The sequence below is a fragment of the Poecilia formosa genome, unplaced genomic scaffold, assembly GCF_000485575.1.
Source record: "Poecilia formosa unplaced genomic scaffold, Poecilia_formosa-5.1.2 Scaffold20, whole genome shotgun sequence".
NCBI lineage: Eukaryota > Metazoa > Chordata > Actinopteri > Cyprinodontiformes > Poeciliidae > Poecilia > Poecilia formosa.
Window position 1 is genome coordinate 1,388,537 of NW_006799959.1, and position 2,455 is coordinate 1,390,991.

Below are 2,455 nucleotides of genomic sequence, written 5' to 3' on the forward strand. Positions count from 1 at the left end.
TATAGGTGACCTTTTTATGCTTCCTTGAACAGGCCAGGACGGGTCTATGGTCTATACAAAACATGTTCATAACATTTTTGCACAAAGTCATTCTTAGTTAATGAGATTTAATCTGCTCAATTCGATCTATTTTGAGCTCCTTTCAGAATGAGCCGTTTTAGGACCTCTTGTTACTTTAAGTCCAATAAGCTGCTGCTGGTCACACCCACAAACTCGATGTTTACACTCGCATGTGAAAAATGGCTACAAACAGATGTGCAATTATACAACCATACATGTTTGAAAAGCAGAAGTGAAGCCTCCTACACAACCAACAAGAATGCAGTAAGTGGTTTCTGGTTGGAAAGTCAACAACAAAACATTTGTCTTTTCCAGTAGCCATTATACAGCACATACAGCAGTAAAACCAGCTGGCCAAATGTCCTGGAAGTCAGCTTGGGTTGCTAGGTAATTGGACAAATGTTGTTGGGTTTTTTTTTCTGAAGTTTTACAGATCGTGAAAATGTTTTTTGGTAATTGTGAGATTGGACTTTGTGTTCTTTTGGGTCTACAGAAGTTCTGGCCATGAAATTTTACCATTGAGTCCATTTTTTTCTGAATTTTATTGTTGAATCATAAACTCTGACCTCAAAGGAAGGGAGACCTGCAGAGCTTTAAATATTGTTCTTGGTTCCTTTTGGAACCTCCTGAGTTGTTGATGATCTCTTGGAGTCATTTTGGTAGATCAGCCATTCATGGGAAGGTTTATCATGTTTTCTCTTTCACCTTAGTTCACTGAAATCCCAAAGCCTCAGTGATTTAATTTTTTTTATTGTCCTTGAATTATTTTAGGTGTTGGGGTGATGTTGCTTCATATTGTCAGATAAGTTTTAAGTTATTTATTTATTTTACAGGTCAGGCATTACTTTGAGTTTGGCGAATGAAACGGAACATTAAAAATGAGATTCATCAGGTACTTCACAGTTAACTAGACCGATTTGGATAGTTTAATTTTCTCTTAATAAATGAAACATCATCTGAAAACTGCTTTCTGTATTTACTCTAGTTTTCTTTGACGGGTATTAAATTTAGTTTGCTGATCCGAAACATGTAAGTGTTGCAAAAACAGGAGAAATCTAAAAGGATAAATACTTTATCACAGCTCTGTATGTGTGGACAAACGCTGCTAAGCTGCAGCTAACCTGTGAAATTCCTCTGAACTGTTCAGACGACAAGCTGAGCTGGAAAACTGCTGTTAAGAAGCATCAAGTGTCCCTTGTTTTAACTGCATTATCCTCACCGCCTCCCCACCCACACGACTTTGACACGTTTAAAAACACAAACGCCTCCTCCGCCGAAATTATAAAGTGTGAGCGTCTCGTGGCAATGTGCCGGAGCTGAAGAAATATTTACAGATACCTTAGTCAACGCTGCGGTGGTCGGCCTCTTCAGGCGAGTTATGCTCCGTCTGAGGTGTTGATGATCTGTGGACAAAATGCCAAGAGGCCAAACCTTCAAGGTTTAACGTGACCAAGGGTTTTAGGAGCACAGGCTCAATATGACCTGGATTTTCTTTTTGTGTGTACATACATGTAAGTTTGTATCTGTTTTCCTTCTCATAACCCCTGAAAAGAATTTGATCCGTGCTTTTATTTGTCTTTTGGATATTGAATATTTGTGAGCAGGATGTACAGTGTGTGAATACCTGCAAAGAGTTTTCTGTTTTTAATAGTTATGATTAAAAAAAAAAAACATGTTAAAACGTTTTGAAGAGTAGAGTTTGCATTTGCTTTTTTGTGACTAGCAACAACCAGAAATGTTAAAGAACTGAAAGAACTTTGAATTTAGACAGAAGTGAAATCATCATGTTACACCTGCAGCGCATTTACCACCGCAGTGGAACTAAAGCAGTGGCCTGTTTTAGTTCTGTTGATTCTTCTCCAAGGTGTCAAAACACAAAGTCTCAAAACAGACAACGTTCAATAAAATGTTGAGGGCCCCCTCGTTTTATTATAGTTGCTTTGGTTTTCATCTTCTTTTGGGCGGGGGGCCACAGTGGCTCTCTCTCCCCATCTCGCTTTGTCCTAAAACTACGGTGGCTGAAGGGTCCAAATGCACAGCAACCAGAAAACGTTGCAAACACATGAATGATGCAAACTCAAAAACGAATGCAAATCAGAAAACGATACAAATAAACCCCCCCCCTCCCCCCCCGCCGGCAATTACAAAACTGAAGCAAAACCCTATAATCAACAAAACAAATGTAAACAAAAAAAAAATGCTGCAGCCACAGAAAATGGAGGCAAAAGGGATAACGCAATAAAGAGCAAAAAGAACAATTATGAAAAGCTGCAAATGCTATTCACTAAACTGATGCACTCCAGACCACTAGGGGGAGTCAGCCAGCTCTTCAGTAAGAACAAAATGCCCAGAAAAAAGTTGGCGGAACAAAGAAAAGGTTCCTCATTTACTTCAT